The 12,919-nt window shown below is 38.4% G+C and overlaps 2 protein-coding genes across 9 annotated transcripts in view; one reads left to right on the top strand and one right to left on the bottom strand.

The window, feature by feature from the left end:
• ZFYVE16 (zinc finger FYVE-type containing 16) overlaps positions 1 to 12,919 on the bottom strand; it is a 3,161,611-nt gene that overhangs the window by 2,300,653 nt on the left and 848,039 nt on the right. The window lies entirely within an intron of this gene.
• Positions 2,080 to 12,919, top strand: part of NUDT12 (nudix hydrolase 12) — a 588,354-nt gene continuing 577,514 nt past the window's right edge. The window contains exon 1 of the mRNA XM_044064230.1: positions 2,080 to 2,490. The gene's annotated coding sequence lies outside the window, so the exon portion shown is untranslated. The remainder of the gene's footprint in view (positions 2,491 to 12,919) is intronic.

Genomic DNA, 12,919 nt, shown 5'->3' with positions numbered 1-12,919 from the left:
ACACACATATATTCTGTCTTAGTCCTGCTGACCTTCATTCCTCTTCTCTTTAGAGCATATCTCCACCTCTCCAGGGTCTCCTCCACCTGTTCCCTACTCTCACTACAGATCACAATGTCATCTGCAAACATCATAGTCCACGGGGACTCCTGTCTGATCTCGTCTGTCAACCTGTCCATCACCACTGCAAATAAGAAAGGGCTCAGAGCTGATCCTTGATGTAATCCCACCTCCACCTTAAACGCATCCGTCACTCCCACCGCAGACCTCACCGCTGTCACACTACCCTCATACATATCCTGTACCATTTCTTACATACTTCTCTAACACTCCCGACTTCCTCATACAATACCACAACCCGTCTCTAGGCACCCTGTCATATGCTTTCTCTAAGTCCACAAAGACTCAATGCAACTCCTTCTGACCTTCTCTGTACTTCTCCATCAACACTCTTAGAGCAGACATCGCATCTGTAGTGCTCTTTCCAGGCATGAAACCATACTGTTGATCACTAATCATCACCTACCTTCCACTACTCTTTCCCATAACTTCATGCTGTGACTGATCAATTTAATCCCTCTGTAGATACTGCAGCTCTGCACATCACCCTTATTCTTAAAAATCGGTACCAAAATACTTTTTCTCCATTCCTCAGGCATCCTCTCACTTTCCAAGATTTCATTAAACAAGCTAGTTAAAAACTCCACTGCCATTTCACCTAAACACCTCCATGCTTCCACAGGTATGTCATCTGGACCAACAGCCTTTCCATTCTTCATCCTCTTCATAGCTATCCTTGCTTCCTCCCTGCTAAGCCACTGCACTTCATGATTCACTATCCGCACATCAACCAACCTTCTCTCCCTCTCATTCTCTTCATTCATCAGCCCCTCAAAGTACATTCTTTGCCTAATAGTTATTATTACAGGATGGGTTTATTAAGTACACAACATTGCTGCACTGTCGTTTGTTAATTTGACACTCGCGTAACAAAGTATCAAAAAATAACTTGCTATGGTAGAGGCACCCAGGATCAGAGGTCCCCACGATCGCAGGGTTCGCGGGTGCCTAAAACCGACTATGCTGGTAAACAACATTAAAAAAGAAAGATGCACAGTTGAGAGAGCTGCTGTGAACAAAACAAGAACGCCCGTTGTTATACTTACGTGGAAAAATAACTCAATTGTTGTATGGCGGAGGACTAAGGGAGTAACAACCCCCTTTTCTCATTTATTTCTGTGTATTTTTATAGCTAGATTTTTGTTGCTGTCAAAATCTAACTATAAAGTTAAACGTCACAACCCCTTTTTCTCATTTATTTCTGTGTATTTTTATAATCAGATTTTTGTTGCTGTCAAAATCTAACTATAAAGTTAAACGTCACATAAAGTGACAGCTCGTAAATTCTTTCCTGTCAACCAATAAAACCACGTCCAATACTACGAGAAATCGCTGGGGTGGCAATTCATTGAGAAATAACTTGTGAAAATCCTGCTGTTATGATAGCTTTTAAAATGAAATGGATTCATATATAAATAGTGACCCTGCTTTTACCCCCTCCCTCCCAATTATTTATTAATATATCTTTTTTTTTTTACTTTCCTTAGCGTCGGTTCAAGAGGGAACAAATTGAGAGACATATGCGCCCCCTTTTGACGTCAATGAACAGCAGGCATAAGGGGACCGGAATTAGATCAAGACATAGTAAAACGAAAAGAAAAAAATCCCAACTGCAAAGGATGCACCTTTACTAACATCTGTCTTTTAGTACTTACTACTATGGAACAAATCAATAAAACATTATACTTCAGAACACAAACATAGCAGTACTTCAAAATTAACCACCCTACAGGCTACTGCTGCATTTCTGGATATTTACACCCACAATACAGCAACCACTGGCACCCACAAAAGACGTAATTCATACAAGCAGCATGTTGCTGCCTTTCTTTATTTCTCACAGTGGGTGGGATGAACTTTACGTCTTTAGGCCAGCTGTAGGTGTGGCCTGCCGGGTGAATCCTATTGGCTGTTAATTCGCTTTCTGTGTGTCATTGAATTCCTCGTTGGACTTGAACTTTTCCACACTTGTAGGCATAACAGCAACCTTGATAAAATTGTAAACTGTATTTCTATAATAAGATTGTACTTTCATGTATCCTGTTGCCTGTATTTATTACAGCTGCACCATTAAAGTCTGCTGCTTTTTAAAGGAAGACCCAGTTCTTGCAGAAAATGCATAGTGGAATTTGACACGGCTGCCCTTTTGGATTAGGGTCCTGGCTGTCATTCTGCAGTCTGAACTGTTGCGCTCATTTCTTCTTTAAAAGGGTGAAGAAAACAGATGTAAGAACACCGATTGTCGTTTTGGGGACATTTCGATAAATATATTTATGTTTGGTGTGCTGCTATTACCACTTCAGAGGTGCAGGTTCAGCATTTGCCGGCGATCTAATTATTTTGGTTTACCCAGCTAGCAGTGTCAGAAAGGTAATTTTACTAACAGCAGCCGAAAGAGGACAAATGCAGTCATACTTCTTACAGCCACAGTTGCATGAAGTACTGTGTCAGGGACATTGTTGTATGATCCACTTTTCAATCTGCTCTTAAATCGGTGTGCTGTGCAAAGCTAATTCTTAGCTGATCAGAAATATAACCTGGTTTGTGCTAAATTGGTTTGCTTGAGGATTTGTAAACGTGTGTTAATGAGTAATGCTGTATCGAGGCTCACTAAAGTCCAAATAAAGCTTAATTGGTATACCTATGAAATAAAAAAGATGGGCATAACCTAGGTACCTATTAAGTAAATGAGCATAACAGCATAGCTATGAAATAAATAAAAATAATTTACATACTAGTTATCTGTCTTTTGGGGCAACCTGAGAGCAAAGTCTGGTTAAGTGTTTTACTCAGCCTTAGAACTACACAGTAACATGTATTACCCTCTTAGTATATGACTTCAAGACGAAGAAAAAATATGGGTGAGGGGTCCAAACTCAGGGATGGATTTTAAATATCGTTCTTATAAACTTAGTTGCTAGAATAACAGTTTGCATTAGCATGTATTTTCTGAATGAAACGAAGACTGAAACTCAAATGCCCATGTTTATTTAATAACTGTAATCCTCAGTGATGTACCAGAAATATGATACATTTTACGCGGAAGTTAACAGACAATAAATATGAGGCAAAAAATCTGTAGGGTTGCCACCTTTTCAAATGGCCAAAGTGGGACATTTTTGGTACAAACATCAGATTTTACAGGCCGACACATACCCACGGTCAGTACAAAGGATAGAACTTAACTTTGTTTGCCTAAATAAAAGCTTATTCTTGTAGCATTTTAGTTGCTTATTCTGTTTCTTATAACATGTAGGCAGTTTAGATACAGAATAACTGTTTTATGCAACTATTACATAACATATAGGAAATAATTTTGTCCTAAAATCTCAGGACTTTTGCCATTTTTAGAATTTTTTGTCAGGACACAACTGCCCAAAGAGGGACTGTCCCTCGTAAAGTGGGACAGGTGTAAAAAATCCAAACATCTTGCAAAATTCCTAACAGTTGAAAAGTATGTTAGGGAAGTTGAGAATGTAGGGATCAAATTCAGGACTGCTCTAAGGTTTAGGTGTAATAGCATATAGTCTTAAAACAGTCATCGTATCATTAAAATAAACTCTTACTGGCAGCTTGTTTGTGGTTTGCATGAGTAGCACCTTTGTCCCATGCATTAAGCTAATTTTATATGTGATACAGCTATGCCAGTCATAATGCATAGATTTCAAAATACACACTGTTTAAACAGAAAATGCTACATGGTGTGATTCTTTTAGGGATTTACTTATGCCTCATGCTGTTTTGGCAGAAGATGCAAGTGACTTAACCACGAGAAGTAAGTACAGATCCTCAGTCATTACCCATACCTTTGGGTGCCATAATGTAGATAGAAAGAGCAGCTGTGTTACACACTTAAAATTGACACATTATTTTAAACAATATTCCATGATAGGGGTATGAGTTGTGGTTGGATTTACTCTAACCAGTAAGCTTTGTTCATAAGAGTGAAGTCCAAGGAAACAAACACTGCAGACAGGCATATGTAAATTCTTCAATGCATCATATGGTCTACCATGGATTATTGCTATTTACTGGCAGTTGGTGCAGAGGATTAAGGAGCTGTTAATGAACAGTTTCCTGTGGTTTAGTTGTCCAGAATGTGATTCCATCAGCCTCCATTGCCTGCTGTGTGACTGACCAGGTCACTTAACATCGCTCCCAATCTTAGTCTGAAAAAGGTCCATGGAGATCAGTATGTGCCTTGGTTTATGAATACAAATAAATAATATAGCTTTTTATTTGCGAAGAAACATGTGGCAATATATTTTGTTGAAATTACAATTAATATTGTAAGCACTCCTCTCAAGTTTACCTCACTATGAGGATAGCTCCTTGATGTGATTCTTAAAAAGACCATGTTTCTAATTGCTACACAATGAAAGGGTCTTTCACACATTCAATGTTAAGTATTTTTAATCGGTATCCACAGTAAATAATACTGAATCATATTAATTAATCAAAAGAGCAAATATTTTAACCGTCCTGGGAGCTTCCTAGTTGAAGTTATTAGTAAGCTGTTAGTATGTATTCCATATTTTACCCATTTCACATTATGAGAGGTAGTTTTCCATATTTTGGAGATGGGAGGTTGACAGCTGTTATTCTAAGCATAGCCAGATGTTCAGAGACCAGCTGGATTTCTTTATATTTTCAACTTACTCAAGGCATTTAATAATGTGGGAATTGTCATGGTCCTGTAACATATTTTTGACTGGAGGGGTTACAGGTTTTACAACTCATTGTATAATATAATACATCTTAGTGGAGTGTTAAGCATGCTGCACCTCTCAGCATAAATAAGTATATTCTAGTGATGTTTATGGTTAATTGAATACATATTATGTAGAGGTATACAATTTATTTACTTTGAAAAAAGTTGTTGAAATGTTTGAGTAAATTGTATGATACTGAGTTTTCACTGGTAGAGAACATTGGTAGAGTTCAGTGTTTTGCTTGAGCAAGTATATATACCTCAATGATATTAAAACTTGTGTATATACCGACTGAAGTGTACTTCTTGGCTGTTACCTTTGCCAATAACGGGTTAATGGAGTTAAAGCTTGCTCTGTGTGTGTGTGTGTGTGTGTGTGTGTGTGTGTGTGTGTGTGTGTGTGTGTGTGTGTGTGTGTGTGTGTGTGTGTGTGTGTGTGTGTGTGTGTGAGAGAGAAACTGTCTTTATCAGGATTATGATGTTACAGTCTCAGCTGTTTTGATAAGGTATGGATCCACTTCTTTTTAAACATATATTTAAATTGCTTTCATTCCAGATTTGGAGTTGATTGTGTAATAGTTACTAGTACATACTGCACTAAGAGGGTGGAACAGTTCACTCTATTTTGTATTCAGTCAGCTGTTTGCACATCTTCTGTATACAAATTTCAATGTTTTACACTGCTAAAGTGCAAGACATTCAATAGGTTGGCAAACTTTAGAGAATGGAGACCCTACTATTGTATGATACTATGGCAAAGGCTAAATACAACTTTAACCATTTTGAAACACATTTAATACTCATGACCACATACAGAAAAATGTATTTTAAAAGGGTGATTTTAGTGTGTATGTGTGTGCATGTATGTGCGCGTGTGTGTAAAGACAGTATTACCACTTTCAGTTCTGTATTTTGATAATTTTAGAACTTTTCTCTTATCATGAATAATGTTTGGACATAGACAGTGAACAATTGATAAGGAGACAAAGAAAGAGAGCCTGCAGGCTATGGACTTGGGTAATAAATGGTATACTAGAAAGCAGTATTTTCCCCTTTGTCTCTTTCAGTCAGTTAATGTTAAGTAAATGTAGCCTTTATTTACAACCAATGATGTATATTAAAATGAATAATACTTTATGATAAGCAGATTGCATCTTGATAAACAAAAGTTGAAGTTAGAATCCTAAGTTTTGCAGGATAGTAGAGAAAAATAAAATAAAGTTGGAGATATAGAGGAGTAGCATAGTTGCCCCCAGCAAGAGGCTTTCCTTTTCGATTCCTGGCTGGAATGCCTTCCGTGCAGAGTCTGCACGTCCTCCCTATGTTTAAATGTGTTTCCTCCAGGTGCCCCAATTTCCTTCCACATTCCAAGGTATGTAATAGGTGAATTGGAGACTCTGAACTGGCCATAGGTGTGTGTTTTGTATGGAGGAACAACCATGGCAGGGCTAGCCACCCAGCAGTGTGAACATTTGCTCTAGATGATTGTCAGTGTTAGTGTGACATCCCGACCTCATATGCAAAAATGGCAAAAAGGGGTTGTGGATGGGTGATCATAAACAGTTTATTATGTATTTGAGTCATAGCTGCCAAGATATTCTCTTCCAGAGCTAAGTTGGAGCAGTGAATCGTGGCATGCATGTCGATGGTTATAATTGGAGAGCCGATCATAATTCTTTATAATGCATGGAGCTTTATCTGCTCCATGTACTCCTATTTACATAAAAAAAAACGAAGAAAAAAGAAAAAGTCTAGGGGTCTAAACTGTTTTACAGGCTTTTAAAGCCTTTGAAAGTTCATATAGCATTCAGTCCTATCAAACAGACAGGTGACAGAAAAGCAGTGCCCCTCTGTAGATCTAATGGCTTTAAAAGCTGCCACACATTCTGTTTGTAAGTGTGGCAGAGTGACATATTAGCAGCTTCTAAAAGTTGTTTTACGTCTGCTGTTCTGTGCCAACCGTGGCTGTTCCCTACTAGTTCCTAGCTTGAGACCCAGTCTTAACAGAACATAGGTGTGTTTGACAAGCCCAGTCTTAACAGAACATAGGTGTGTTTGACAAGCTTTTGTTAAGCATCCATAGGCACTGTTAAGACTGGGTATTGTGCTAAGGATGTGCTTTAAAAGTTTATGTTTTTTGTCCCGATTTCTGATTGTAATGATGGTGTTCCATGCACTACACAATTCTTTGTGCCTCCCTTAAAGTTTAGCCTGCAAGTTTTATTTTATTTTATAGTCATTTGTAGTTTACATTGCAGTCTCTTTCTCTCTCTGCCTTTCATGTGTAAACTCTGTGTTTGGTGGAAATCAGCATTAATTTATAAGAGTGGAACATTTTCTTAAAACATATAAAAAAATGCACATTTGTTTTCCTGTTGACCTTGTCTTAGAAGCATGCTTGGAGTGTTAGAGGGTTGGTTAATATTGAAAGATCCTTTATGTTTGGACTATTCCTCATAACCTGACTAGATTGGAATTAGCCTATTGTACACAACTAGACCCTAGCAGAGGCAAGAGTAGTAGTATAAATTGCCCAATTCACTTGCGAAAAGGCTTATAGGTAGCTTTAGTGCAAATATGCAAGAATACTGAAGAATTCAAAGTGTGCATCACTGTTTACCAGGCCCCATTGTAAAGAGGGGCACTTCTGTCCTGCCAGCCTTGTCAGGATGTAGAGTCATTGTGCCAGTAGCCTGAGTAAAGCTTCTCAAAATTAAACATGTAATAAAAGCAATATTTACTTAGAAATCTGAATTTGAAATACTTAGTTGACAAAACTTTCAGTGGGGTATTTTGCCATTTGTCATTAGTTAAGATTTATTGTAATATGACTGCTAATATCCTTTTGAAGGTTAATAGAAAAGTTAGACGTGCAAATCAGGGTATTCTTGCATCTTTATTCCTCATTTGATTACCTTTTGCATCTAAGTTGTTCTCTGGACTCAGATTTAAAAATAACTACAAGTAGTATTAATTCATTTGTGTGAGATTAATCAGAAAAGAGTGTTCAGTAGAAAATATGTTGATTTCTGTTATATCAGTTTTAGTTCACTATGCTAAACAGAGATTTGTCAGTCTTGATGAGAGTGTTATTGTAAGATAATTATTATTATTTAACTGGGATGCCATAATTTTAATTAACCATGGCACACTGGTAACATGTTAAACTTTTAATGAACCAGTGTAACAATACTGATATTCAAGAACTTATCAATATATTTCCGAGTAGAAGACTCTGGCACTCCATTGTATTGGCTGTGAAATCTCCAGTGGTCGCTTCATTACTGTTTTCAAAGTCAGGGTAGTATATATGATAATACTGAATGAATGTAACCCTTCAGAGTAGGCATAATCAATCGTTGCATGCATTACAGTTTAACATAGTCACATTAGGTTCCAAAACAACTGTTGCTCCCCTTCCTTTTGTAAAGTATTAGGAGGTGTGCTCTATTAATGCATATAAAATAAAAGAAGTGAAAAAGCATTTTGTATACTTTTCTGTACATTTGGGAGTTCAGATTCAGTGCCATTAGAGATAATTATTTTATCATTATTTAAAATCTAGATAAAACAGGTAAACTATTCTAGAGACTGCTAATCCCCAGCAATTGTAAGTTATAAAATCAACATTTTGAAAAAGATATTCCCCGGGATTCACGAAGCTCGGCGCAAGGACGGTTTTAGCCTTGCGCCGAGCATCCTCATTACAGATGGTGCAGCAGCGTCATATTAATATTTATGAGGGCATGCCACCGCACCCTCAACGTGCACAGGAAACGTGTGCGAGTGCAGGAGGCATGTACAAGTGCTCTACAGTGGCGTAAACAAGCCCCGACAGTTGCACAACCTACTATGCTTACTATTAGAGCCCACCTCTAATAGTAAGCCAGTAATTCAGTGTCCGTGGATACCGAAATGTATGCTAAGCATACAAGAGTGCCAACAAACAGTGAAATAAAATCGAAGTAGTAAACAGACAAGCACGTAGTGGAATGTTGAGCCCCGTCCCTAGAACTTTCACAATTAGATTCCCTGTGTCCCTATTTTACATTTGTATTGCTGCAATATTGAAAGTGTAAGCAAAGTGCAGCGTGTTTGCATGTTGCTGCCCTCTGCCGAGCGTAGCTTACACATCAAAATCATTCAAATAGAGAAAAACATGCGGAATCAAAGTAAACATCAATAGTGTAGTGGTTAGAGCATCCGCCTAATGAACAGGTATTCACTGTTCGAGTCCATCTATAGCACATATCATTTTCCATGTGGAATGAATGTCATTTTGCTATAAAACCGACATAATAACATGTGAATGTGAACTTGAGTATCGCATGATATGTTTAACTAAATTTCATTCAGTCACAGTGGTACTGTCATAATGAATAAGGCACTAATAAGCAGGTGTAAACACAAATAAGCAGCAGTAAAGATATATAAGTACCAGTAAGCAAGTCTGAGTGCACTTGCGCAGATATAAGCAGTGCCCAGCATAGGAAATGTATATATGTATGTACAGATATATACATATATATCTATATCTATGAAAAATGAACGTCGTAACAATAAAGCATACAAAAGGAATGAGAAGGGAATCAACAGCAACTCCAGTATTATATAGCGCTGTCAGCGTATGTCACATCAAGCTGGGCAGGAGTGAGCAAAGCACTGCTACTACACCACAGGCAGGATATTACCAGTGGGAGTAACATTGTTGATCTGCTAAGTCTACTTTACAATCAGAGGGTAGTCCCTGGTGGGACAACCCAAAAATTGATAGGATGATTGGCCATCTGACCATTACACAAGCAAGGGCAGGTATGTTCAAGGACTAAATGGTGGGAGAGCCTGATAATATATGGGTTGGGACAACATACATGTAGAGCCCCTAACGCTCGGGAGAGGGCAATGTGTAGAGGTGTGTCATGGCTGCGATAGAACTGGACAATGGATGGTATGCATGTATGTTGAACTCGGTTGGGGTGGAGGAACTATGAGTATGAAATTATGCATCCAGGCATGTCAGGGTTGGATGGGCTGGTTCTAATTGGACCACCTCGTGGAGGTCAGCGAGTTTGTTATAAGTATATATGCATACACACATGCATACATCTATATGTAGAAGTACATTCCCTGTAACACATTCATTCCATTTGCAGACATAAATAACATGAATGTGCCCTTACAAACCTCGACAGTAGATAGAATAATAGGTTGTGCATAAGAGGGAAGGGACAAAACTGCAAAAATGCAGAAGTGTGTACAATGTCCGAAGTCAGTGCTGTGCTGAAAAAATCAAATGTGAGGGCTTTCTCACATATGGAATCATTCCTGTGATCTGCCTGCAACGGCAACGCCAATTACTAAACCGGTCTATTTGTAAAAGAATTACACCGAACTTGTACATAATTAGCTCTCATGTGTAATGTGTGCGTTACCACATAGTCATACTTATTAATTTATTGTAGTGTCATGTTAATGGGAGTAAGGATGTAATGAAGTATAGAGTCTAATCTTGAAATAAAGACATGCGTGTCCTATGTGGGACAACCCAAAAATTGCGAATAGTGTCCTAATGGGTTGCTCATGTCACCAATGTTTGTGGACTAAAAGTTTGGGATTTCTGAGGATACGTGGAGTGAGTTAACCAATTGGATGGGTCTACAGGAGTAGGGAGTGGCCAATGTGTAGTGGTGTGGATACACCGCGAATCCAACTGGAGAATGGATGACTGCAGTGTTATTGAGGTGTTGGGGTGGGTGTTTGGGGAACTAGGAGTCATAGGTATATGAGTATATATGCAAATGAAGCAGTACAGCAATAGTGTATTGGTTAGAGCATCCGCCTAACGAATAGAGTTTCCCATTCCGAATCCCACTGCAGCACATGCCATTTTCCATCGGCAATCTGTATATGAACATATTTCGATATCTGTCCTCTGTATAACCTGCAAAATAACAATTAAAAGTGAACTGGAGAGAAGTGTCAGTGTCATAATGCATAAGGCACTAGTAAGCAGGTTTAAGCATATATAAACACCAGTCATTTGCGCGGGGTATGCATTGCTTTACAGACACACACATAAATATATATATATATATATATATATATATATATATATATATATATATGTATATATAAATATATATTTATATTTTATATATATATATATATATATATATATATATATATATATATATATATAGTTATATATATATATATATATATATATATATATATATATATATATATATATATATATATATATACACATATCTATTTACATATTTATATATATATATATATATTTATATGTGTGTGTGTGTGTATATGTGTGTGTAGACACACAGATATACAGCTATGATAGGAAACAGCACACAAGAATGACATATGTTCACTGGCTATGTCAATGGAAGTGAGGGGCCCAAACAAGAAACATGAAACACGTAGCATGACCTTCCACCCCCCCAACCGGACACAGGAAACATAGACACAAACCCGCAAACAATGTAAATAGTCCACTGCTCCCCAGACCACAAGCAGGATACAACCGGGGGGGGGGTAGACAGTGCACCTGTGAAATCTAATCTTGGAACACAGACAGTAGCGTCCCATGCAGGACGCCCCAAAAATTGACATAAGACCAAAGGAAGGTGATATGCCGACCATTTTGGGTTGGGTGTGTACATACCTGGAATACAAGGGTGGGAAAGCCTGATGACCCATGGGTCGAGACAATGTATGACATGGGTCCTGTGAAGTGGAGAGTGGGCAGCGTGTAGTGGTGTGTTCAGACCCAACCAGGACCCAGAGTAAGGATGGGTGCTGTAGAGGAGGTGCGGGTGGGGGAACTATGGGTAGCTAGTTATGGGTCTAGGTGTGCAGGTGTTGGCTGATGTGGGCATATATGGGCAGCTCCAGGGATGTAAGAAAAAGTGTTCATTGGGCAGAGGCGTCGCCCAATGAGCAGCCACACCACCTAAGAGTCCCACTGCAGCAAAGTGTAATCTACATGGCAAGGAACGGAATGACCAGATGTAGATGTATATATGTAGAGGTATGTGTGTGTATATCTACCCATAGCAACACAGAGCTATACCTCTCCCTCTCTGTAGTACAAATGTATACATACAGAGACAGAATACATATACATACCCACATATAGATATATACATATGCAGACACCCATAGACCCATATGTTGTTAGATATATATAGACAGCAATATATAAATACATACATGTATGCATACATATACAGATATATCCGTATATAGTAATGTTTATATATATATATATATATATATATATATATATATATATATATATATATATAAAATTATAAATATACACATGTATATAGCTAGGATATGATGCAGCAGTTACGAATTACATATGTTCACAGGCCATGCATGAAACAAAGACATCAATGTCCCTTGTGGGACACCCCAAAAATTATTGATCGTCAGAGTCAGTCCCTGTAATGATTCATCAAACAAGGTTGTAGACATACACGGACCAGTAGGTTGTGTAACCTGATAACCCATGGGTCGACACAATGTACGACGTGTCCCGACACGAGAAGAGTGGGCAGTGTGTAGTGGTGTGTTTATACCCCACCTGCACCCACATTAGGGATGAGTGCTGTAGAGGAGGGGCAGGTGGGGGAACTATCGGTATGCAATTATGGGCCTAGGCGTGCAGGTGTTGGCTGGCGCAGTCGTATTAGGACCGCCCTGGGGATGCAAGTAATATTCCAAAATGGGCATAGGTTGCGCCCATACCTGTCAACCTCTAAGAGCAAATCCAGTGGACAGGACATAAACCATTGGGGGAACAAATAGGGACCATACCTCTCAACTGTCCCTGATTTCCAGGGACGTCCCTGATTTTGACTCAAATTCTAACTCTGTCCCACTTAATTCCTCCTAAAACTAGTGACTTTTGGAGGAAAGGTGGTGAATTACACCTAATGAATAATGACAACAATTAAGAGATATAAACTTCATTTACCTCAGAAAATGTGTATTAATTCATATGCTCTGAGTCTGTCATTGTGTCAAGTTAATAGCACTAATATTTTAAATGTGTCCCTG

The sequence above is a fragment of the Protopterus annectens genome, chromosome 2.part2, assembly GCF_019279795.1.
Source record: "Protopterus annectens isolate FY-2018-M chromosome 2.part2, PAN1.0, whole genome shotgun sequence".
NCBI classification, from domain to species: domain Eukaryota; kingdom Metazoa; phylum Chordata; order Ceratodontiformes; family Protopteridae; genus Protopterus; species Protopterus annectens.
This window is presented reverse-complemented; position numbering and strand designations above follow the sequence as displayed.